This window comes from Lithobates pipiens, unplaced genomic scaffold, assembly GCF_037356315.1.
Source record: "Lithobates pipiens isolate NorthernLeopardFrog02 unplaced genomic scaffold, aLitPip1_a1.2 Scaffold_19, whole genome shotgun sequence".
NCBI classification, from domain to species: Eukaryota; Metazoa; Chordata; class Amphibia; order Anura; family Ranidae; genus Lithobates; species Lithobates pipiens.
This window is the reverse complement of record NW_027507764.1, coordinates 519,449,384-519,474,235: the sequence shown is the minus strand read 5'-3', so window position 1 is coordinate 519,474,235 and position 24,852 is coordinate 519,449,384. Positions and strand designations below refer to the sequence as shown.

General features: G+C 46.8%; 17 pseudogenes; all 17 read left to right on the top strand.

The window, feature by feature from the left end:
• Window positions 1-167: 167 nt before the first annotated feature.
• Window positions 168-286, top strand: LOC143998760 (5S ribosomal RNA; annotated as a pseudogene).
• A 422-nt stretch (window positions 287-708) lies between these two features.
• On the top strand, window positions 709-827 carry LOC143998806 (5S ribosomal RNA; annotated as a pseudogene).
• A 102-nt stretch (window positions 828-929) lies between these two features.
• On the top strand, window positions 930-1,048 carry LOC143998715 (5S ribosomal RNA; annotated as a pseudogene).
• Window positions 1,049-1,408: 360 nt separating this feature from the next.
• On the top strand, window positions 1,409-1,527 carry LOC143999474 (5S ribosomal RNA; annotated as a pseudogene).
• Window positions 1,528-2,718: 1,191 nt separating this feature from the next.
• On the top strand, window positions 2,719-2,837 carry LOC143998759 (5S ribosomal RNA; annotated as a pseudogene).
• Window positions 2,838-3,261: 424 nt separating this feature from the next.
• Window positions 3,262-3,380, top strand: LOC143998616 (5S ribosomal RNA; annotated as a pseudogene).
• Window positions 3,381-4,549: 1,169 nt separating this feature from the next.
• LOC143999391 (5S ribosomal RNA) lies at window positions 4,550-4,668 on the top strand (annotated as a pseudogene).
• A 5,903-nt stretch (window positions 4,669-10,571) lies between these two features.
• Window positions 10,572-10,690, top strand: LOC143998435 (5S ribosomal RNA; annotated as a pseudogene).
• Window positions 10,691-11,391: 701 nt separating this feature from the next.
• Window positions 11,392-11,510, top strand: LOC143998431 (5S ribosomal RNA; annotated as a pseudogene).
• A 319-nt stretch (window positions 11,511-11,829) lies between these two features.
• On the top strand, window positions 11,830-11,948 carry LOC143999532 (5S ribosomal RNA; annotated as a pseudogene).
• A 160-nt stretch (window positions 11,949-12,108) lies between these two features.
• Window positions 12,109-12,227, top strand: LOC143998636 (5S ribosomal RNA; annotated as a pseudogene).
• A 99-nt stretch (window positions 12,228-12,326) lies between these two features.
• Window positions 12,327-12,445, top strand: LOC143999489 (5S ribosomal RNA; annotated as a pseudogene).
• A 734-nt stretch (window positions 12,446-13,179) lies between these two features.
• On the top strand, window positions 13,180-13,298 carry LOC143999508 (5S ribosomal RNA; annotated as a pseudogene).
• Window positions 13,299-13,397: 99 nt separating this feature from the next.
• LOC143998829 (5S ribosomal RNA) lies at window positions 13,398-13,516 on the top strand (annotated as a pseudogene).
• A 321-nt stretch (window positions 13,517-13,837) lies between these two features.
• LOC143998950 (5S ribosomal RNA) lies at window positions 13,838-13,956 on the top strand (annotated as a pseudogene).
• A 100-nt stretch (window positions 13,957-14,056) lies between these two features.
• LOC143999305 (5S ribosomal RNA) lies at window positions 14,057-14,175 on the top strand (annotated as a pseudogene).
• Window positions 14,176-14,276: 101 nt separating this feature from the next.
• LOC143999491 (5S ribosomal RNA) lies at window positions 14,277-14,395 on the top strand (annotated as a pseudogene).
• The last annotated feature ends 10,457 nt before the right edge of the window (window positions 14,396-24,852 follow it).

Below are 24,852 nucleotides of genomic sequence, written 5' to 3'. Positions count from 1 at the left end.
AAAGAAGAGTCTGGCCTTGTTAGTACGTGGATGGGAGACTGCCTGGGAATACCAGGTGTCGTAGGCTTCTTTTTATGTTGTTGGCGTTGACCTGTTTTTTTTTAGCTTGTTTCCCAAGGTCACCATCTTGGTGTTTGTCAAGAGGGTTGAGAGTGCCTGAAGAGATTGCCTATGGCCACATCACTCTGAAAGCACCCAATCTTGTCTGATCTTGGAGGCTAAGAAGAGTCAGGCCTGGTTAGTACCTGGATGGGAGACCACCTGGGAATACCAGTTATTGTAAGCTTCTTTTTATGTTGTTGGCGTTGATTCGTTTTTTTTTTTTCCGCTTGTCTCTCAAGGTGACCATCTTGGCATTTGTCAAGAGGGTTGAGAGTGCACAAAGAGATCGCTTACAGCAGCATCACCCTGAAAGAGCCCTATCTCTTCTCATCTCTGAGGCTAAGAAGGGTTGGGCCTAGTTAGAACCTGTATGGGAGATGGCGTTGGAATACCAGGTGCCGTATTCTTCTTTTTATGTTGTTGACATTGAACTGTCTTTTTTCGCAAGGTTGGGCCTTGCTAGTACCTGGATTGGAGACCACCTGGGAATACTAGGTGCTGTAGGCTTCTTTTTATGTTGTTGGTGTTGACCTGTTTATTTTTGCTTGTTTCCCAAGGTGACCATCTTGGCGTTTAACAAGAGGGTCGAGAGTGCCCAAAGAGATCACCTACGGCCCCATCACCCTGAAAGCACCCGATCTTGTCTGATCTCGGAGGCTAAGCAGTGTCAGGCCTGGTTAATACCAGGATGGGAGAACGTCTGGGAATAACAGGTGCCGTAGGCTTCTTTTTATGTTATTGGCCTTGACCTGGTGTTTTTTTTCACTTGTTTCCCAAGGTGACCATCTTGGCATTTGGCAAGAGGGTTGAGAGTGCCCGAAGAGATCACCTACGGCCCCATCACCCTGAAAGCGCCCAATCTTGTCTGATCTCGGAGGCTAAACAGTGTCGGGCCTGGTTAGTACCTGGATGGGAGACCGCCTGGGAATACCAGGTGCCAAAGGCTTCTTTTTATGTTGTTGGCTTTGACCTGTTTTTTTTCGCTTGTTTCTGAAGGCGACCATCTTGGCGTTTGTCAAGAGGGTTGGGCGTGTCTTGAAGAGAACGCTTACGGCCACATCACCCTGAAAGCACCCGATCTCATCTGATTTCAGAGGCTAAGCAGTGTCAGGCCTGGTTAGTACTTGGATGGGAGACTGCCTGGAAAGACCATAGAAGGATCTGGCCTGGTTAGTGTCTTGATTGGGAATACCGGATACCGTAGGCTTCTTTTTATGTTGTTGGCTTTGACCTGGTTTTTTTAGCTTGTTTCCCAAGGTGAGCATCTTGGCCTTTGTCAAGAGGCTTCAGAGTGCCCAAAGAGAGTGCCTACGACCAAATCACCCTGAGAGAGCCCAATCTCATCTGATCTCGTGGGCTAAGCAGCGATGGGCCTGGTTAGTACCTGGGTGGGAGACAGCCTGGGAATACCAGGTGCTGTAGGCTTCTCATTATGTTGTCGGCGTTGACCTGTTTTTTTTCCCTTTTTTCCCAAGGTGACCATCTTGGCATTTGTCAAGAGGGTTTAGAGTGCACAAAGAAATTGCCTACGGGCACAACACCCTGAAAGCGCCCAATCTCGTCTGGTCTCAGAGGCTATGCAGGGTTGGGCCTGATTTGTACCTGGATGGGAGACCACCTGGGTTTTCCACATGCCGCAGGCTTCTTTTTATGTTGTTGGTGTTGACCTGTTTTTTTTCGCTTGTTTCCCAAAGTGATCACCTTGGCATTTGTCAAGAGGGTTGAGAGTGCCTAAATAGATCGCTTACAGCAGCATCACCCTGAAAGCACCCTATCTCTTCTGATCTCGGAGGCTAAGAAGGGTTGGGCCTAGTTAGTACTTGAATGGGAGATGGCCTTGGAATACCAGGTGCCGTATTCTTCTTTTCATGTTAGTGGCGTTAACCTGTTTTTTTCCGCTTGTTTCCCAGGGTGACTATCTTGGCATTTTTCAAGAGGGATGACAGTGCCCAAAGAGATTGCCTATGGGCACATCACCCTGAAAGCACCCAATCTCCTCTGATCTCAGAGGCTAGAAAGGGTCACGCTTGGTAATACCTGGATGGGAGACCACCTGGGAATACTAGGTGCTGTAGGCTTCTTTTTATGTTGTTGGCGTTGACTTGATTTTTTGTTTGCTTCCCAAGGTGACCATCTTGGCGTTTGTCAAGAGGGTTGAACGTGCCTGAAAAAAATCTACTATGACTGCATCACCCTGAAAGAGCCCAATCTCATTTGATCTCAGAGGCTAAGCAGGGTTGGGACCTGGTTAGTACCTGGATGGGAGACCGCCTGGGATTTCTCAATGCCATAGGCCTTTTTTTTAAGTTGTTGGCATTGACTTCGTTTTTTTTTGCTTGTTTCCCAAGGTGACCATCTTGGCGTTTGTCAAGAGGGTTGAAAGTGCCTGAAGGGATTGCCTACGGGCACATCACCCTCAAAGCACCTGATCTCGTTTGATGTTGGAGGCTAAGAAGAGTCTGGCCTTGTTAGTACGTGGATGGGAGACTGCCTGGGAATACCAGGTGTCGTAGGCTTCTTTTTATGTTGTTGGCGTTGACCTGTTTTTTTTTAGCTTGTTTCCCAAGGTCACCATCTTGGTGTTTGTCAAGAGGGTTGAGAGTGCCTGAAGAGATTGCCTATGGCCACATCACTCTGAAAGCACCCAATCTTGTCTGATCTTGGAGGCTAAGAAGAGTCAGGCCTGGTTAGTACCTGGATGGGAGACCACCTGGGAATACCAGTTATTGTAAGCTTCTTTTTATGTTGTTGGCGTTGATTCGTTTTTTTTTTTTTCGGCTTGTCTCTCAAGGTGACCATCTTGGCATTTGTCAAGAGGGTTGAGAGTGCACAAAGAGATCGCTTACAGCAGCATCACCCTGAAAGAGCCCTATCTCTTCTCATCTCTGAAGCTAAGAAGGGTTGGGCCTAGTTAGAACCTGTATGGGAGATGGCATTGGAATACCAGGTGCCGTATTCTTCTTTTTATGTTGTTGACATTGAACTGTCTTTTTTCGCAAGGTTGGGCCTTGCTAGTACCTGGATTGGAGACCACCTGGGAATACTAGGTGCTGTAGGCTTCTTTTTATGTTGTTGGCGTTGACTTGTTTTTGTTTTGTTTGTTTACCAAGGTGACCATCTTGGTGTTTGTCAAGAGGGTTGAGAGTGCCTGAAGAGCTTGCCTATGGCCACATAACCCTGAAAGCACCAGATCTCGTCTGATCTCAGAGACTAAACAGGGTCGGGCCTTGTTAATACCTGGATGGGAGACCACCTGGGAATACTAGGTGCTGTAGACTTCTTCTTATGTTGCTGGCGTTAACTTGTTTTTTTTTGTTTGTTTCCCAAAGTGACCATCTTGGCGTTAGTCAAGAGGGTTGAGAGTGGCTGAAGAAATCTCCTACGGCCACATCACCCTGAAAGAGCCCAATCTCATCTGATCTCAGAGGCTAAGCAGGGTTGGGACCAGTTTAATCCCTGGATGGGAGACCGCCTGGGATTTCCAGATGCTGTAGGCTTCTTGTTATGTTGTTGCCGTTGACCTATTTTTTTCCGCTTGTTCCCAAGGTGACCATCTTGGCATTTGTCAAGAGAGTTGAGAGTGCCTGAAGATATTGGCTATGGCCACATCACCCTGAATCTGTTCCATCTCATCTGATCTTGGAGGCTAAGCAGGGTCGGGCCTGGTTAATGCCTGGATAGGAGACCGCCTGGGAATACCAGGTGTCGTAGGCTTCTTTTTTTTTCTCCAAACAGGGGAAGACGCTCCCCCGAGTACATAATGCAACAGAGAAATACAGAGCAAAAAGCAGTTGAACAATACTTGATACAGGTATATTCGCAAATGTGAGTCTGCCTTCCATCAATCATAATGATTCAAGGCACGGATAAAGTACAAGAATTTTTGTGTTATGCATCGGATCTCTGTCCAGAAGTCCACCAAGCTGGGGCAGGACCAAAAAATGTGGAGCAACGTGCCCTCTTCTTCTCCACACCTCCAGCATATGTTCGAGGAAGAGGGGAAACATTTATGCAGCTTTGATGGTGTCAAATACCACCTGGTGAGAAGTTTAAAATTTGTCTCCTGTATCTTCGTAAACTTTTTCAATTTGGCCGAACGGCCGGACGCAAGTTGCCCCCGGCGCGGGAACATGGGGGGAGACATGATGCACATGTTTTGGAGATGCCCGAAGTTGATCTGCTACTGGACGGAGGTGACAGGAACCATTGATCGGGTGTTTGGAACCTCCACCAGGATGGAGGCGAAGGATTGTCTCCTGGGATTAGTTGAAGGAGTTGGAAACCCGGGAAGCAGCCAGATGGCAGTTCTGAGATGCCTATTTCAGGCAAGGAAACTGCCCAACCCTGCTTAGACTCCAATGTTGGCAATGACTTGTTTTTTTTAGCTTGTTTCCCAAGATGACCATGTTGGCGTTTGTCAAGATGGTTGAAAGTGCCCAAAGAGATCGCCTATGGCCCCATCACCTTGAAAGTGCCCGATCTTGTCTGATCTCGGAGGTTAAGCATTGTCGGGCCTGATTAGTAACTGGATGGAAGACCGACTGGGAATACTAGGTGCCGTATGCTTATTTCTTGATCATACATCACGGGACACAGGATCATTACATAATGGGTTATATAGGCACCTCTGGTCATTGGACACTGGTTAACCCCCCATTAAGGAGAATTCCTTCCCTATATAACCCCTCTCATATGGGAGGCACCTAATTTTTTCCTTCGCCAGTGGTGGTTGGTCACGTAAAACATGTGCTATGAAGAAAGTTCTGTGTAGGTCCTTGCAGGGGCCTAAGGGCTACAACAAACCAGATCCATATCTCGGGCCGATATTTTGACTCCCAAGATGATGTGGTACCCGGGCCTCGTCATCTGAAGAAACGAGGTTTTGCCTGTAAGTCCTCTCCTATTGGAAGACTGGGCTCTGGGAAAACCAGACTTACTGTACTATTTACATAGTGGCATGAAAGTTTCTGGCAGAGTCTTTTACAAGGTCCAGGTAGGAGGTTCTTCTGAGAAGGAACCCCAAAAAAAACCTGAAGGTTGGCACAACTCTGCCCGCCGTGATGGGTGAAGGCTGGAATCTGTCTGTTTTCAGCAATTCCTGCGGCGAGGACAGGTAAGGGAAGTTAATCCTGTATAAATTATATTATGGATTTCTTCATTGAGTAGTTGTATGTCTTACCTGGTTTCCACAACTAGGGGGAGTAAGAGCAGCCTGATGCATACTTACATGCCTTTCAGATACACACGCTCAGTGAAGCCTGGTTCTCCCAGATGACTCACGTCTCCACTGCAATCTCTGCCACAATGAAGGTAATACAGGGGTCCCACGTAGTCTGGGGGTCCCAGACAGCTCCGATGGCAATTCCCTTCCCCCCTGGATACCGGCAGTCCTCGTGCATGCGCGCCAAGCACGCTCCCGTGCTAATGGAGGAGGCGGGAGTGTGTTTGCGAGCCGCGTCGTTCGGTGTGCACGGCGCTGTACTGCGCAGGCGCCAGACGGCAGTTTTACAGCCCAGAGCGTCAGGGGGCTGTAAGTGGAGACACAGGAGCTGTGGGCAGTAAGCATCCCAAGGGATTGGATCCAGGCAAACCTAAGACACCTACTCAGCATCAGGTTGTGCAGTTTAAGCATATATATTTATTGTGAGACTTTAAGCACAACAGTGATTGCACTTTGTACTAGTACCTCTGCTTTGTAGCTTAGGACTATGTCTCCTCGTAAGAGGGTCTCAGGGGGAGATAACAAGGACACTGGTAAGTCACCGCCTAGGTCTAGGGGTTCTACAAATGCCTGTAGGTTACCATCCCCCCCTGCAAGACTGGAGTCAGCCTCACAGGATGAGTCAGTGCCCCTGTCAGGATTTGCAGCCTCTCCTAAAATTTCAGCCCCGGTATACATCACTGAGGACTCCCTTAGGGCTACATTGGAGGGTTTTGAAGGGAGAATCATGAATTTTATTTCAGCTTCCCTGAAAGATAGCAGGAAAAGGGGTAGATCCCCTCCCTCTGCTGAGATTCCTCTTTCAGATGACACTTCTGACAATGAGGAGAGATCCCTATCTTGGGACAGGGATCTTGAGCAGTCGGATGAATCAGAGGAAAAGGAGAGAGTCCCCTCCTCCCAGGTGCTCAGAAAACAGGTGCAGTATTATACTGAATTGGTGCGTACCTCATTCAGAATGCCTGCTGCTGAGATCGCTACATCCTCTGTTTCTTCCCTGGGAGTCAGGAAAATCCCACAACCTGCCTTTTCCTTTCCAATTCATCCCTTAATGGATAAATTGTTGTATGAGTATTGGGGACATCCCGATAAACTGTTTGCTCCTCCTAAAAGGTTTTCTATGCTTTATCCTCTGGAGGAAAGTTCCACCAAGAAATGGGGGGTCCCATCTGTCGATGCGGCTGTTTCTTGCGTGAATAGAAACTTGACCTGTCCTTTGGATAATGCTCAGATATTTTAAGATCCAACTGATTAGAAGCTGGAAACATTATTAAAAGCCTCCTTTTCCATGACTGGCGCTGTAGTGCAACCTACAGTCGCAGCTGTGGGGTTGTGTCAGTTCCTCAATGAACAGGTTAAGCAGATGCTTGGCCTCCTTCCCAATGAGGAAGTGGAGAATTATGCAGAAATACCTCAAATTCTGTGTTTCATGATTGATGCGATTTTGGATTCTGTCCAACAAGCATCTCGTTTGTCTCTCCTGTTGGTACACATGCGAAGGGCCCTATGGCTAAAGAATTGGGCAGCTGAGCTATCATGCAAGAAGCATTTGATTGGGTTCCCGTTTAAAGGGGAACGTTTATTTGGAGAAGAATTAGACAAATTCGTCCAAAAAATTTCAGGGGGGAAATCTACTCTCCTTCCAGTCAAAAGGAGCAAACGTCCATCATTTAGGCGTTCTCTCTCTCCCGGAGCATCAAGCTCTAAGCAGTGGCGACGGCCTTCTCAACCCCCCTCTACAGGAAAGGCTCAAGGCCGGGCCCAGGGGCAGAAGAAATCCTGAGGGCGAAAGCCTGCCAAGCAGAGCCCGAAAGCTTCCTTGTGAAGGAGCGCCCCCGCTCGGCCAAGTGGGGGGAAGGCTCCTGCAGTTTGCAGAAGCCTGGCAGGAAGAGATCCGGGACGAGTGGGTGGTCTCTTCGGTATCTCTGGGCTACAAGCTGGAGTTTCAGGAGATTCCACCTTCTCGCTTTCTAAGGTCAAGGATCCCCAGGGACCCAGTAAAGCAAAGACCGCTATTTCTGGCCTTAGATCACTTACTATCCCAGGGAGTGATAGTAGAAGTGGACCCAAAAGAACAGGTTTCAGGGTTTTACTCGAATCTCTTTACCGTTACAAAGCCAAATAAAAGTGTCAGACCTATCCTGGATCTGAAGGATCTGAACCGATTTTTACGCATCCGGTCCTTCCGAATACAGTCAATTCGCACTGTGGTCTCCTCCCTGCAAGGGGGAGAGTTTATGGCATCAATAGACATCAAGGATGCATATCTCCATGTGCCAATTTTTCCCGCACACCAAAAGTATCTAAGGTTCGAAGGTAGAGCAGCACCATTTTCAATTTGTGGCTTTGCCGTTTGGGCTAGCTACGGCCCCTCGAGTCTTCACAAAGATTCTGGACCCTCTCTTGGCAAACCTAAGAGCTCAGGGTATAGCCATCATGGCTTATCTAGATGATTTGCTTCTCATAGAGAAAACAGTAGCGCTCCTGAACCACAGTGTTACCAGAACACTAGAATACCTGAAACGCCTAGGTTGGATTATAAACCTAGAAAAGTCGTCCCTACAGCCTGCTACCAGGTTGGAATACCTGGGTATGGTTATCGACACTGCTCAGGGCAAGGTGTTTCTACCAAGGCCAAAAGCCTTGGCCATTGGGGATCTGGTGCGCCTAATTCTGGGCAGAAGATCTTGCCCCATTCGGTTGTGCATGAGACTGTTAGGGGAAATGGTCGCCTCCTTCGAGGCCGTTCCATTCGCCCAGTTCCACTCAAGGCCTCTGCAAAGATGCATCCTTGCGGCTTGGAACAGGAATCCCCAATCCTTGGATCTTCCTATGCGTCTATCCCCAGGGACACGCAAGAGCCTCGTCTGGTGGTTACAAACCGAGAATTTGCTGAAAGGCAAAACTTTTCTTCCTCTTCCATGGAAGATTATTATGACAGATGCCAGCCTGACAGGCTGGGGAGCAGTGTTGGAGGAGACGTGCTCACAGGGGAAATGGTCTGCGATCGAGAAGCTATTGCCCATAAATGTCTTGGAGATCCGGGCAGTTTATATGGATCTCATAAACTGGTCTTTCAGACTACAGGGTCTCCCTGTTTGGGTTCAGTCCGACAATGCCACAGCAGTGGCATATATCAATCACCAGAGCGGTACCAGGAGTCTGGTTGCGCAAAAAGAGGTGAATCGCATACTTGTCTGGGCAGAAAGGCATGTTCCATGCCTTTCTGCAGTCTTCATTCCAGGAGTGGAAAATTGGCAGGCGGATTTTCTGCGCCACCAGCAGTTGTGCCCAGGAGAATGGGCTCTGCACCCCGACGTGTTTTGGAACATATGTCGCAGGTGGGGTACTCCAGACGTAGATCTGTTTGCGTCCAGGTTCAACAGAAAACTGGACAAATTTGTGTCAAAGACAAGAGATACACTCGCTCAGGGGTCGGATGCTCTGACAGTTCCCTGGGATCAGTACAATTTGATTTTTGCCTTCCCCCCGTGCCTGCTTCTGTCGCAGTTCCTGGGAAGAGTCAAGAGGGAAACAAAGTCGGTTCTTTTGGTAGCCCCGCCTTGGCCCAGGCGACCGTGGTACGCAGAGATCATGAAGTTGGCAGTAGGCAGGCCGTGGATCCTCCCTCTCCGGCCAGATCTGCTCTCACAGGGTCCAATTTACCATGCTGCTTTACACAGTCTGAATTTGACGGTTTGGCTGCTGAGACCCACATTCTGAGAGACCGTGGGCTTTCGGGGCCAGTCCTTTCTACTCTGGTCAATGCCAGAAAGCCGGCCTCCAGGCTTATTTACTACAAAATCTGGAGGGCATATGTTTCCTGTTGTGAACTCAGGGAATGTCATCCTAGAAAGTATGTCATTAGCAGGATCTTGGCCTTCCTCCAGTCAGGCCTAGAAATGAATTTGGCCGTAAGCACTATCAAGGTGCATATTTCGGCCTTGTCAGTGTTTTTTCAGAAACCACTTGCATCACATTCCCTGGTGCGGGCTTTCATCCAGGGGGCTATGCGGATAAGGCCGCAAGTCAAACCTCCGGTATGCCCATGGGATCTGAATTTGGTTCTCTCAGCTTTGCAGGGGCAACCTTTTGAACCTTTGCATCAGGCTTCGTTAGTTCTTTTGACTAAAAAATTGGTTTTCTTGGTAGCCATATCCACGGCTAGAAGAGTGTCAGAACTAGCAGCTCTCTCCAGTAAAGAACCGTATCTAATTATTCATAAGGACCTGGTGGTAATGCATCCCAACAGGTCCTTTCTGCCTAAGGTGGTTTCAGGATTCCATTTGAATCAAGATGTAAGCCTACCATCCTTTTTTCCGGACCCACAGTCTGCAGAAGAAAAATCTTTGCACACTTTGGATGTGGTAAGGGCAATCAGTATCTATCTTCAGGCAACTGCACAGATAAGGAAAACTGATTGCTTATTTATTTTGCCGGAAGGCCCTAGGAAGGGTCAGGTGGCATCAAAATCCACTCTCTCATGGTGGATTAGACAGATTATTTCTCAGGCCTATAGTGTTAAAGGGAAGATCCCTCCTTTTCAAGTGAAAGCGCACTCAACTAGGGCTGGAAGTGCTTCTTGGGCAGTGCATCACCAGGCCTCCCTGGCTCAGATCTGTAAGGCTGCAACTTGGTCATCAGTCCACATATTCACCAGATTCTATCAGGTGGATGTCAGAGGGCAAGAGGATATCGCCTTTGGGCGCAGTGTACTGCAGGCTGCAGTTTAGGTCCTCCGGTCCTTGGCGGTCTATATATTATGATCTGTGTCTCCCTCCCCTCAATCTGAGCATTGCTTTGGGACATCCCACTATGTAATGAAGCTCCTGTGTCCCCTGATGTATGATCAAGAAAATAGGATTTTTATACACAGCTTACCTGTAAAATCCTTTTCTTGAGAGTACATCACGGGACACAGAGCTCCCACCCCTCTTGGGTTTTACGTGGTTTCCTATTGCTTTGCTACAAAACTGAGGTGCCTCCCATATGGGAGGGGTTATATAGGGGAGGAATTCTCCTTAATTGGGGGTTAACCAGTGTCCAATCACCAGAGGTGCCTATATAACCCACTATGTAATGAAGCTCCTGTGTCCCGTGATGTACTCTCAAGAAAAGGATTTTACAGGTAAGCTGTATATAAAAATTCTATTTTTTATGTTGTTGGCGTTGACCTGTTTTTTTTCACTTGTTTCCCAAGATGACCATCTTGGCGTTTGTCAAGAGGGTGAGAGTGCCCAAAGAAAGTGCCTACGGCCAAATCACCCTGAAAGTGCCAGATCTTGTCTGATCTCGGAGGTTAAGCATTGTCGGGCCTGATTAGTAACTGGATGGGAGACCGACTGGGAATACCAGGTGCCGTAGGCTTCTTTTTATGCTGTTGGCGTTGACATGTTTTTTTTTTCCGCTTGTTTCCCAAGGTGACCATCTTGGCATTTGTCAAGAGGGCTGAGAGAGCCAGAAGAAATCTCCTCTGGCCACATCACCCTGAAAGTGCCCGATCTCATCTGATCTCGGAGGCTAAGCAGGGTCCGGTCTGGATAATACCTAATTACAGGTGCCGTAGGAATCTTTTTATATTGTTGGCTTTGACCTGTTTTTTTTTCGCTTGTTTCCCAAGGTGACCATTTTAGCATCTGTCAAGAGTTTTGAGTATGTCCCGAAGCGTTCGCCTAAGGCCACATCACCCTGAAAGCGCCCGATCTCAGAGGCTAAGCAGGGTCAGGGTCAGGGTCAGATGGGAGACCGCCAGGGTCTATGTTGTTGGCGTTGACCTGTTTTTTTTTCACTTTTTTCCCAAGATGACCATCTTGGCATTTGTCAAGAGGGTTGAGAGTGTCTGAATAGAACACCTATGGCCACATCACCCTGAAAGCGCACAATCTCATCTGATCTCAGAGGCCTAGCAGTGTACGGCCTGGTTAATACCTGTATGGGAGACCATGTGTGAATACCAGGTGCCGTAGGCTTCTTTTTATGTTGTTGGTGTTGACCTGTTTATTTTCGCATGTTTCCCAAGGTGACCATCTTGGCTTTTAAAAAGAGGGTCTTGAGTGCCTGAAGAGATCACCTACGGCCCCATCACCCTGAAAACACCCGATCTTGTCTGATCTCGGAAGCTAAGCAGTGTTGGGCCTGGTTAATACCAGGATAGGAGAACGTCTGGGAATAACAGGTGCCGTAGGCTTCTTTTTATGTTATTGGCCTTGACCTGTTTTTTTTTTCACTTGTTTCCAAAGGTGACCATCTTGGCATTTGTCAAGAGGGTTGAGAGTGCCCGAAGAGATCACCTAAGGCCCCATCACCCTGAAAGCGTCCAATCTCGTCTGATCTCGGAGGCTAAACAGTGTCAGGCCTGGTTAGTACCTGGATTGGAGACCGCCTGGGAATACCAGGTGCCATAGGCTTCTTTTTATGTTGTTGGCTTTGACCTGTTTTTTTCGCTTGTTTCTGAAGGCGACCATCTTGGCGTTTGTCAAGAGGGTTGGGCGTGTCTTGAAGAGAATGCTTACGGCCACATCACCCTGAAAGCACCCAATCTCATCTGATTTCAGAGGCTAAGCAGTGTCAGGCCTGGTTAGTACCTGGATGGGAGACTGCCTGGGAAGACCAGGTGCCATAGAAGGATCTGGCCTGGTTAGTGTCTTGATTGGGAGATCGCCTGGGAATACGGGATGCCGTAGACTTCTTTTTATGTTGTTGGCTTTGACCTGTTTTTTTTAGCTTTTTTCCCAAGGTGAGCATCTTGGCCTTTGTCAAGAGGCTTCAGAGTGCCCAAAGAGAGTGTCTACGGCCAAATCACCCTGAGAGAGCCCAATCTCATCTGATCTAGGAGGCTAAGCAGCGATGGGCCTGGTTAGTACCTGGACGGGAGACAGCCTGGGAATACCAGGTGCCGTAGGCTTCTCATTATGTTGTCGGCGTTGACCTGTGTTTTTTCCCTTTTTTCCCAAGGTGACCATCTTGCCATTTGTCAAGAGGGTTGAGAGTGCACAAAGAAATTGCCTACGGCCACAACACCCTTAAAGCACCCAATCTCGTCTGGTCTCAGAGGCTAAGCAGGGTTGGGCCTGGTTTGTACTTGGATGGGAGACCGCCTGGGTTTTCCAGATGCCGCAGGCTTCTTTTTATGTTGTTGGTGTTGACCTGTTTTTTTTCGCTTGTTTCCCAAAGTGATCATCTTGGCATTTGTCATGAGGGTAGAGAGTGCTTAAAGAGATCGCTTACAGCAGCATCACCCTGAAAGCACCCTATCTCTTCTGATCTCGGAGGCTAAGAAGGGTTGGGCCTAGTTAGTACTTGAATGGGAGACGGCCTTGGAATACCAGGTGCCGTATTCTTCTTTTCATGTTGTTGGCGTTGACCTGTTTTTTTTCGCTTGTTTCCCAGGGTGACTATCTTGGCATTTTTCAAGAGGGATGAGAGTGCCCAAAGAGATTGCCTATGGGCACATCACCCTGAAAGCACCCAATCTCCTCTGATCTCAGAGGCTAGAAAGGGTCGTGCCTTGTTAATACCTGGATGGGAGACCGCCTGGGAATACTAGGTGCTGTAGGCTTCTTTTTATGTTGTTGGCGTTGACTTGATTTTTTGTTTGCTTCCCAAGGTGACCATCTTGGCGTTTGTCAAGAGGGTTGAGCGTGCCTGAAAAAAAATCTACTATGGCTGCATCACCCTGAAAGAGCCCAATCTCATTTGATCTCAGAGGCTAAGCAGGGTTGGGACCTGGTTAGTACCTGGATGGGAGACCGCCTGGGATTTCTCAATGCCATAGGCTTTTTTTTTAAGTTGTTGCTTGATTCCCAAGGTGACCATCTTGGCGTTTGTCAAGAGGGTTGAAAGTGCCTGAAGGGATTGCCTACGGGCACATCACCCTGAAAGCACCCGATCTCATTTGATGTTGGAGGCTAAGAAGAGTCAGGCCTTGTTAGTACGCGGATGGGAGACCGCCTGGGAATACCAGGTGTCGTAGGCTTCTTTTTATGTTGTTGGAGTTGACCTGTTTTTTTTAGCTTGTTTCCCAAGGTCACCATCTTGGTGTTTGTCAAGAGGGTTGAGAGTGCCTGAAGAGATTGCCTATGGCCACATCACTCTGAAAGCACCCAATCTTGTCTGATCTTGGAGGCTAAGAATAGTCAGGCCTGGTTAGTACCTGGATGGGAGACCACCTGGGAATACCAGTTATTGTAGGCTTCTTTTTATGTTGTTGGCGTTGATTCGTTTGTTTTTTTCCGCTTGTTTCCCAAGGTGACCATCTTGGCATTTGTCAAGAGGGTTGAGAGTGCCCAAAGAGATCGCTTACAGCAGCATCACCCTGAAAAAGCCCTAGCTCTTCTTATCTCTGAGGCTAAGAAGGGTTGGGCCTAGTTAGTACCTGGATGGGAGATGGCGTTGGAATACCAGGTGCCGTATTCTTCTTTTTATGTTGTTGACATTGACCTGTCTTTTTTCGCTTGTATCTCAAGGTGACTATCTTGGCATTTGTCAAGAGGGTTGAGAGTGCCCAAAGAGATTGCATATGGGCACATAACCCTGAAAGCGCCCGATCTCCTCTGATCTCAGAGGCTAAACAGGGTTGGGCCTTGCTAGTACCTGGATTGGAGACAACCTGGGAATACTAGGTGCTGTAGGCTTCTTTTTATGTTGTTGGCGTTGACTTGTTTTTGTTTTGTTTGTTTACCAAGGTGACCATCTTGGTGTTTGTCAAGAGGGTTGAGAGTGCCTGAAGAGCTTGCCTATGGCCACATAACCCTGAAAGCACCAGATCTCGTCTGATCTCAGAGACTAAACAGGGTCGGGCCTTGTTAATACCTGGATGAGAGACCACCTGGGAATACTAGGTGCTGTAGACTTCTTTTTATGTTGTTGGTGTTGACTTGTTTTTTTTTTTGTTTCTTTCCCAAGGTGACCATCTTGGCGTTTGTCAAGAGAGTTGAGAGTGCCTGAAGTTATTGGCTACGGCCACATCCCCCTGAATCTGTTCCATCTCGTCTGATCTTGGAGGCTAAGCAGGGTTGGGCCTGGTTAATGCCTGGATGGGAGACCGCCTGGGAATATCAGGTGTCGTAGGCTTCTTTTTTTTTTTCAAATATAATTTTTTCTCCAAACAGGGGAAGACGGTCCCCCGAGTACATAATGCAACAGAGAAATACAGAGCAAAAAGCAGCTGAACAATACTTGATACAGGTATATTCGCAACTGTGAGTCTGCCTTCCATCAATCATAATGATTCAAGGCACGGATAAAGTACTGTACCAAGATCCAGGGTCACACAAACCCCAGGTCCCTCCGGCATAATCCATCCAGAGGGGGGGGTGGGGCCGTCATTCCCAATTTTCCACTTTTTCCAAAAGAGAGAGTGGGTGGAGGGGGTGAGAGATAGGGGAGGAAGGCAGAAAAGAGAAGGGGTGAAAGATCAGGAAAGGAGAAGAGGGGACGAGACACAATGGCAGCCACTGTCCAAGGGGCCAGTCAAGGAAAGCTCAGAGCATTAAGGTGATAGCAGGCGACATCCTTCCAGCGAGAATATAAAGGTATTCCAGATGTCCCAGGTTTGTTTAAAAAATTCTTGTTTACCTTGTGATGTGAGGATCAAGTCCTCCATTTTTTTTAATGTCCTCTATTTTCCTAAGCCAGTGAGTAATGAAAGGGGGGGAACATTTTTTCCAATAGAGAGGGATGCAGGATTTCGCCGCATTTATCACATGCCGTAAAATTTATTTTTTTGTACTTCTTAATGGGAATCTGTGAATGGTGCAAGAGAAAGAATGCAGCCTCTTCCGGGATGGAGAAGTCTGTGAATTTTTGTGTTATGCATCGGATCTCTGTCCAGAAGTCCACCAAGCTGGGGCAGGACCAAAAAATGTGGATCAACGTGCCCTCTTCTTCTCCACACCTCCAGCATATGTTCGAGGAAGAGGGGAATTATTTATGCAGCTTTGATGGTGTCAAATACCACCTGGTGAGAAGTTTAAAATTTGTCTCCTGTATCTTCGTGCACAGCGAGGTTTTGAGAGCCAAAGTGATAATGCGTTGTCTCTGTGCTGGGGAAAACGAGCAATTAAGGTCCTTTTCCCAGTTGGACAGACAGGTTAAGTGTGGGTGATCTGTTTGAGAGAGAATGTGGACCAAAGGGCCTTCGCTCCTGCATAGAGTCTCAAACTCCGTCTGAGGGCGTGCGAAAGTTTGAGTATTGGGGATGGAATGGAAAAAATGATGTTGTTGCGCCGCTCTCCAAAAAGGCATTTGGAAAAGCCCTGTCGGATCTGTTAGGGTTGAGAAAGAAGGTCATTTTCCATCAATGACGAATTTAGACGCATGGTCTAGGTTGGAATTTCTAAGTGGGTCCCCGGTTCCAAGTTCGGATGGCCACGTATAGGGAATAGGGGGGAAGTCAAAGACGTGAGTGTGTTTTGGGTAGCGATCAGGTGACTGACTTTCAATGAAGCCCCTATAGTGGGATGTGACGTCAATTCTGTGGGTAAATCCTTATAGCACCACATGGTGCTTCTTAGCGGAATTTGGGAGTGAGATTGTCCTAGTAGCACCCAGAGCTTAGAAAGTTTGTTTCCATTCCAGTCCAATACACGCCCCAGATGGGAGGCCAGGTAGTAGCATCGCAAGTCAGGGAGAACCAACCCTCCCTGTTGTTTAGACAATGTCAGCTGTGACCACTTAAGTCTGGGATTTTTGTGGGCCCAGTTAAATTGAGTGAGCAGGGATTGAGCTTGCTTAAAAAACGGGACTGGAATCTGGATCGGGAGAGCTTGGAAAAGATAGGTAAATTTAGGGAGTATGTTCATTTTAATGAGATTGCATCTCCTGAACCAGGAATGGAGGCCAGAATGCCACCCGTGAAGCAAACTGCGGATCTTAGTGACAAGGGGTGGGGGGAAGTTCAACATAAACGTACGCGCGTTGTCCTGTGGAATGTAAGTACCTAAGTACTTAAGGGCTGTATGGGTCTATTTAAATCGAAAATTGGACTACAAGTCTAGTAACGTTTGCAGGCGGACTTCGACCCCCATGGCCTCTGATTTCAAGAAGTATCCCGTATATCTGGAATTCCCGAAGGAGATTTGGCAAGGAAACTCTGGGATTCGTCAACGAGAACAGCATGTCATCTACGTAGGCAGATGTCAATAGTACCGATTTGGAGTCGCGTTATGTCTGAGTTTTGTCGAATTGTGGAGAGAAAGGGTTCCAATGACAGTGCGAATAACTGGGGCGACAGGGGGCAACCCTGTCTGGTCCCATTCCCGATGTCAAGGGGAGATGAGAGCACCCCATTCGCTTTGAGTTGAGCTGAAGGGCGTGAGTATATCTTACTTATCCATGCCAACATCCGTTCACTCAGACCTATATGGCGAAGGACCGAGAACATGAATGTCCATTTGACCCGATCAAAAGCTTTCTCGGCATCAGTACTCACGAAAAGACAAGGGGTCCCAGATGACTTTGCTTTATGGACCAGGGTAAGCACCTTAATGGTGTTGTCCCTATCTTCCCTGGTGGGAATAAAACCTAACTGGTCAATATGTATAAGGGACTGCAAGTGCTGTGCCAATCACGTGGCGAGGATTTTAGAGAATCGTTTTAGGACCGAATTTAGGAGGGAAATTGGTCTGTAGCTCCCACATAGGCCCGGGTCTTTGCCCTCCTTAGGTATCAACGAGATGTGGGCTCTAAGGGTATGCTCAGGAAAATCCCCATTCAAGCTCAGAGTATTCAATAAATTCACCAAGCGTGGGCCGAGAATAGGGAGGAAGGTCTTATAGTATTGTGCGGTATATCCGTCAGGGCCCGGAGCCTTACCCACCTTCGGAGGTCCCACGGCCATCTGGACTTCTTCCAGTGTGATCGGGTTGGTAGACCAGAACCGGTTACATATCTGTCTATATTGTCCTGTCCGGACCCTGAATCGGGCAGGTTGTAGAGATCAGAGTAGCATTTTTCAAAGACTTTGGCTATTTGGGTTGGGGTAGAGCCCCTCTGGCCATTCTCATCTATCAACTGTTGTATGTAAGAGGCAGATTTCAACTCCTTTACTGACCTGGCAAAGATTTTTCCGCATTTGTCCCCTGATTCCTACATCAGTTTACGACAAAACTGGAGTACTGCTTTCGCTTTATAATGGAGTAGGTCAGTAATCTGGGTACGGAGTGTCCCCAATTCAATCTCTAAGGTCCGTGAGGGGGCATGTTTATGTTTCGCTTCCACAGAGGCAAGTTCACAAAACAGATTAGCAATTTGTTCCTTCCGTGTTCGTTTGATGCGTGCCCCGTGCCTGATAAGTACCCTGCGGAGTACTGACTTGTGAGCCTCCCAAATTATCCCCGGGTCGCAGTCCTGCGTTTAGTTTTCTTGGAAATAAAGGTCCAATTCCCTGGTCACATCTGCTAAAACTTCCGGTATCTGGAGGAGGCTCTCATTAAGGTGCCAGAATAGAGTCCTAGGTGAGGGGTTCCTAGAGAGGGTGTAGGTAAGGGCTACAGGAGCGTGGTCAGACCAAGTAATATGGCCAATGGAGGAAGAGCTCACCAAGTGCAGTTGGTCATGTGGAATCAAGAAGAAGTCTATCCTCAAGTATGATTTGTGAGGGGAAGAGCAAAAAGAGTAGTCCCTTTCCCCGGAGTGTTGCAGACACCAGATATCAACTAATTGGTCATTCAGTAAGCACTTAGTAATCCGCTTTCTAGAGTAAATGAGGAGCGAGGAGCAAGAGGCAGAAGTGTCAACCGATGGCGAAAGGGGACATTAAAGTCCCCACCTAATATCAACTGGCCCTCCCGAAAGTCACATCATCTGTGCAGGGTAGTTCTGAGGAATGTGTCTTGGTGATCATTGGGAGCGTACACAATGGCAAATGTAAAAAGGAGCTCTCCAATGTGGCCCCTAAGAAAAAGATATCGGCCCCCAGGGTCCACCAGAGAATCCTGGAGAACCGAGGGGAGCCTGCTAGAGATCAGAATGGAGATTCCCTTGGTCTTAGAGGAGGGGTTAGTAGAGTGGTAGACCTTAGCGAAGGATCTTGACTGTAGAAAGGGGAGGCTAGTATTTTTAAAATGTGTTTCTTGTATAAAGGCCACATCAGTACAGGAAGTCTTCAGTTCTCACAGGAGGATCCACCGTTTTTCAGAGGAGTTCAGTCCCTTAACGTTTAGAGAGGTGACCTTGACTGAGTCTGCCATCGCTCCTCGGGGAGGGGAAGGGGGACGTCCGAGAAAAGCAAAGAAAGTTGAACCAAGGTAGGTATTGGGTAGGTAATGGATGGCGGGAACTAAGGGGGAAAAAGGAAGGGCAAATGGAAGGAAAGGTAAGGGGAAAAAGAGGCCGGGCACCTAAACCCCAGGGGGAGAGGGAAATTAAGGGTTGTCCGCACTCAACAGTACAGGAATTGTATACTAAAACAGCACAATTATGCTATAGCGTTTACCAGATGTACACTGGGTTTAAAGCGCCGTCCTACTTGGGTTGGTGGGTAGACAGGTCGGAGAGGGAGCCCCCGGATCCCAGTCCCCCCAGTCCCGGCAGTGGTAAATGTCATGTCTGATACCGGTATGCAAATAAAAGACAATCAGTAACATCACAGAACCAAAAAACAATAGTATAATTAAAACAGAGGTAGAGCATAGAACTGTCAGCACTGAGGGGTCTCCTCAGCTCGCCCTAAATGTAGGCATGCACGAGGGAGCCCGTCACAACAGAAAAGGCATCACAGAATGGGATCCACCACCCCCCGTCCCATACCAGAAAAGTACATGCAGCCTCTCCTTACCCCCTCTCCTCCATCCACGCCCCGGGGGAAAGGGGGGAGGGAAGGGGGGAAAAGAGAGGGGTAAGGGGGGAAAGGGGGAGTGAAAGGGGGGAGGGAAGGGGGGAGGGAAGGGAAGAAGGTAAGGGAGGGAAGGGGGAGGGAAGGAGGGGCAGCAAAGGAGAGGGGACAAACATGCGGAAAGGTCAAGTCCTTTAGCGTGCTCACACCAGCAACCACCCGGACCCCATAAGTTTCAACTCCTCCCCTCCATGGTCACCACATGAAGATCAAAGAGGAGCAGCCCTGGTCAGTGCATGGAGAATCCGGCAGGCAAGGGGCTGGGGCCACCATCCCTCCATCCAACGGGAGACTTCACCCGAGCAGCAGTTCTGGGGCCCGCCAATTAGTGTCTCTCCTGCATCACCATCGGGGGCTGTGTAGAGCATCCAGAGGGAGGCTGGGACCGCCAAAACAGTAAGGGGTAAATCCTCCAGGGGGGTCCAGAGTCAAACTGGAGGGAAGCAGTGTCTCGCACCAATAGGCTCAATAAATAAGTCATCCAGGGTGTCCCCGAAAGCTGCAGAAGGCAATGTCGGCAAAGAGTAGGTGGGGGCCAGAGGGGGGACGAGGGGCGCAACCAGGGAGAGGGGACACATATGCGGGAATGTCAAGCCCTTCCAGTACAGCGCACTAGGTATCACTCAGACCCCCCAAAGTGCAACTCCCCCCTCTAAGGTCAAGACTCCAGAAGGGAAGATGAGCCGCCCTGGTCTGTACATGAAAGAACCTGCTGCCAAGGGGTTGGGGCCATCATCCCTTCCTCCAATGGGAGATGCCACCTGTCAAGTGGTGCCCCTCCGACAATGTCTTTGGGGTATATGTGGAGCATCCAGGGGGAGGCAGGGACCACCCAAACAGTGAGGGGTAACGCCTCCAATGGGGACCGGTGTCAGACAGGAGGATAGCGGTGTCTTGTACAAGTTGGTTAATTAGACAAGTATTCCAGTGTGTTCCTGTGAGCAGCGGAAGGAAAGGTCGGTAAGGATTATGAATGGGTGGGGGCCAGGGAGTGCATAAAACTGCCACCAGATGACCGGGGCAGAGAGGGCAAGGGGATGAAAGTCAGATCTGGTAGGTGGGGGGGGGGGGTGAGGAGTCTCACTCATATTACTCACGTTGGCCATCCCTTGAAGCTGAGCTCTCTGCATACCCAGGATGTTCTTCTGTATAATCTAGCCTCTCTGTATCAACTAGCCGGTCTTCTGTATACACTAGTCCGTCCCTAGCTTGTCTTTTATACACATAGTCTCTCGGTATACCCCGCCTTTCTGTATACATCTTTATACCCTAGCCTCTATGTATAATCTTGCCTCTCATTATACCCCAGCCTGTATTCTGTTTACCCAATTTTGTCTTTTATATAAACTAGCCTGTCTACTGTATAACTTAGCTTCTCATTATACCCCGGCCTCACTGTCAGCTTGTCTCTGTACACTAGCCTCTCTGTTTTCCCTAGTCTCTCTGTTTAAAATAGCCTCTCTGTATACACTAGTCTGTCCGTATACTTTAGCAAGTCTGCACACACTAGCCTCTTTGTGTAAAACAGCCTCTCCCTCTGTATAACCTCGCCTCCATCTCTGCATATCCAGTACGTTCTTCTATATAATCTAGCCTGTCTTTTGTACACATTAGCCTCTCTGTATAAACTAGCTGGTCTTCTGTATACACTATTCCGTCTGTATACACTAGCAAGTCTGTGTAACCCGGTCTCTCTCTCCCTAGAAAACACCAACCCTGGCCCTGACAGAGGAGGAGGGTTTAATAGTCCCTCAGACACCTCCCACAAATACGGGTTGGCCTGCGGCCAGCCTTCCCACTTGTAATCGGAGTCTTCAAGTGGGAAATGCGATATTACTTAACCACTTCCCACCCGGCCAATGCACATATACGGCCGGGTGGGAGCCGTCTACTTCTGATAGGACGTTCAGGAATGTCAATCAGGGCTCTGTGATTGGCCCTCCTGATCACATGACGGCCGTGTCCAATCACGGCCATCATGTGATGTAAACAAACAGCCGGTTGCTAGGCAATCGGCTCCTCCTCTCCTCACACAGAAGTCATCGCTGAGGAGAGGAGAGTAAATTGCTGCAGCCGGCTGATGATCAGTGAGTATGAGCTGTTTTTTACAGCTTTTTACTCACTGATCTTCAGTCTAGTGTAAACACACAACACACCACACAGTGTAAACACAGTCCCCACATATGTCCCCATAACACACATGTCCCCAAAACATACATGTCCCCAAAAAATAAAAACACATGTCCCTAATAATAAAAACATGTACCCCACATATGTCCCACTAAAATCACTTGTCCCAATGATTATGTGCACACATATGTACGTGATCACCTGCACACATATGTACATGATCATTTGCGTACATATGTCCGTGATCACACAAACCAATTATTATACACTTAACGGATTTTTTTTTACCAAAAACATGTAGCAGAATACATTTTGGCTTAAATTTATGACAAAATTTGATTTTATTGGATTTCTTTTAAAATAGAAAAAAGAAAATATTGTTTTTTTTCCAAATTTCCGCTTTTTTGCGCTTATATCGCAAAAAATAAAAAACGGAGTCGTGAATAAATACCACCAAAATAAATCTCTATTTGTGCGAACAAAATGATAAAAATTTCATTTGGGTACAGTGTAGCATGACCGCGCAATTGTCACTGAAAGCGCTAGAGCGATGAAAGCTGAAAATTGGGCTGGGAAGGAAGGGGGCGAAAGTGCCCTGTATTGTAGTGGTTAAGAACCAAGGCCTGAGGTGTGCCATGGCCTGGATGGTCAGTATGCTTGAAAAGAGGGCAAAAAGACACAAGTATAGGTGGAAAAGGAAAGGTAAAGATCCCATCCATAAAATGACATATGCCCAAACGCCAACTGTAAGTTACCGCTGTGAGAGTAGAACCCACCGACTCTTGACCTGAAGATGAGAAGGAACCCCCTAAGAGCCTGCAAGCTACGCAAACCCAAATGAATGTCCCGTGAAGGATAGGATGAGCCTGATGCCCAAGGTAACCCAGACATGAGAATGAACTTCTTGTGAATGAGAGGATACGTGGGGAAAAGGGAGCAAGGGCTGACCCGAAGAACCCTACAAGAAGATGGCTGAGCAGACTGAAAAAACCCAACACAAGACTGCCTGGGGTATACAGTGAGGCTATTATAATTGGAATGAGGCTGGGGTAATAAGATTGGCTTGGGTATACGGCGAGGTAGACCCTAGAAAAGAAACAGAAATCAGAAAAGTCAAACAAGGTAATACAGATAGGCTAATGTTATTCCCCTGAGCCTGGTGTATACAGAAGAATGGCTAGTGTATACAGAGAGGCTAGTGTGTACAGATGACAAGCTATTGTTTACAGATAGGCTTGTGTATACAGAAGAGAGTCTGGGGAATTCAGTGAGGCTAGTGTATGCAGAGAGGCTGGGACACCGAGACTATTGTAAAAAGAAGGCAGGCTAGTGTATATAGGTTACGGGCACGTGTATACAGAAGACAGAGAGGCTAGTCTATATAGAGGGACTGGTGTACACAGAAAGATTAATGTATACAGAAAGGCTAGCGTGTACAGAAGACAGGACTTTATTTTTTGCTAATGCAACTACATCTAAATCATGTAAAGAGTTACAGTGCTTTTTTCATATTTGGTGCTGTTAAAAGGTCAGTGGTGTGTTGTCAGTGGTGATATCAATGTGACAGTTAATGTAGAGAACTACATATATAAAAAATAGAGCAAAAGAGTGCTAAGTTTATTTTGTTAAGTCATTGACTGATAGACGTTAAGTAATTGGCCGTTATTGGTTTGGCAGTACATGGTTTATTTTGATGTAAGATAGTTTTATTCTCTACCTATAGCCGAGTTTTAGACGACTTTATTATTAGCATTAGTCGCATTAATCATATTTATTATGCAGTTGATATTGCTTTTGAAAGATTTGTATTATTATACATAGCATTGTTAGTAGACCAATAGGACAATTTACATGGCTTAATATTGCAGAGCGTAATTTAACAGGAAAGAAATCCAAAGCGTTAGTTGCAGTAGCTTCATAAAACTGAGAAATCGTTGCATTACTCTAAATGTAAAAGTTGTTCCGGTAGCACTGAGAAGACTGATATTAGATGAGTGATCTACCCATTCCGTTTACTATTGCAGAGAGATACCGGTTAAATGTTAATATCTTAATATTTATTGCTGCGTGTAAGGTAGAAATAAGATGGTTTTGTGTGAGTTGGTTTACCAGGATATAGAGATCGTAATCTGGTTATTCTAATAATAAATATAGCAAAATAACACAGATTAATATTGAGACAGTATATACAAGTCGAGTTTAAGTGGAAATACACGAGATGACAGCAACGACGTGTGTAGGTTTTTATCAATCGGGTTCATTACGTGTCTTTAATAATGTAGTAAATCTACCCCAAATATAGCATAAGGATAAGAAAGGAAAATAACTGGCAGAGGATGACATGGCAAAAAGACAAACTGCATTAGAAATGTGAATGTGAATTAGACATGAAATGTCAATCCCCATTGGTAACCATTAATAAAGTTAACACGGCTACGTACAGCAAAGTTTGAGCTAAGCAGCTAAATATTCCTTTATATTGCAGAGCTTAAGTATTGCAGTTGAAAAGAGATCGGAAGCGTTTTTTGCAGTAGCTTCAAAATGACTGAGAAATCATTTCATTACTCTAAAGAAAAAGTTATCCCGGTAGCACTGAGTGGACTGATATTAGATGAGTTATCGTTGTAGTACAAATTCAGTTTCCTATAGCAGAGAGATACCAGCTAAATGTAAGAAGAGCAATTGAACTGTTCACATCGGTAGCATTGCATTACTCTTAATATGTGAAGCGTGTAAAGAAGCAAAAGATGGTTTTGTATTATCCTAAAAGTAGCAGTATACGTAATAAAGGTGGATTTAGACATAGCAAACCCTATAATCTAATTTAGCAAAATTAGAAAGGATAATATTGAGACAGTATAAACAGGTCGAGTTTAAGTGGAAATACACAAAATATCTAGCTTACCTTTACATTGTTCAATAGAGCCTTGCAAAGTAATACCAAGTTAGAATATCGGACTAGCAATTAGATGAGATGATTGCTGTAATCATAAAATATCAGCAACTTGTCTTTAAGGATGAGAAAGTATAATAACCGGAAAAGTATGAAATTTTAGAGACAAATTGCATTAGAGATGTGAGATAGACATGAAATGTCAATCCCCATTGGTTACTTACATGAAACCATTAATACAGTTAACGCGGCTACATACAGCAAAGTGTGAGCTAAGCAGCTAAAGGGTATACATTATTTAAGAGTAAATTAACGTAGCTTGTAAATTCCAACGTGTAAATCGTTCCATAAATTTTGTTACGCACGAAGACGGCTTACCCTGACTTTTCTCCGTTTCCACTGGTTATCCGCATAATGTATCAGTAACCCTGAAAATTAATAGTGATAGACAGTTTACAATAGGATGTATGCTTGATGTGAATGTAAAATAGTTGCATTATGTGTTATTAATGTAATCAAACTTTATTGCTATCCTTTGCTACTGCAACCACTTTCTCGCATTTTGCTGCTTTTAAAAAATGTGTTGCCAGTGTTATGTGTTACAAATGGTTATCAGTGTGACAGTTGAAGTAATATACAAAATAGAGTCAGAAAGAGAATCCTATTGCATAG